Raw genomic sequence first — 304 nt, forward strand, 5'->3', positions numbered from 1 at the left:
CGGAGGGCGCCCCCCCCCACCGGGCCGCGCGCGGACTTGCCTTTGCGCCCCGGGAAGACGCCGTCCCTGCAGACGAGGGAAACTGAGGCAGACGAGGGAAACAGGCCCACAGGCGGCCCGCCGCTCCCCAGGCTGGGGGCTGGGCATGCCGGGCCTCGAGAGCCTCCTGTATTTATTCCCTCACCTTCCGCGGGGCTCCTTGCGGGTGGACATTAAAGTGACATTCTGGAGGCCGGCGTGTTCTCGGGGTGCGTCGCCAGGGCCCGTGCGTGTTCCCTCCTCCGGTTACCTGCCCCGGGGCCAG

This window comes from Carlito syrichta, unplaced genomic scaffold, assembly GCF_000164805.1.
Source record: "Carlito syrichta isolate Samal-C Ts95f unplaced genomic scaffold, Tarsius_syrichta-2.0.1 Scaffold143871, whole genome shotgun sequence".
Lineage (NCBI taxonomy): Eukaryota > Metazoa > Chordata > Mammalia > Primates > Tarsiidae > Carlito > Carlito syrichta.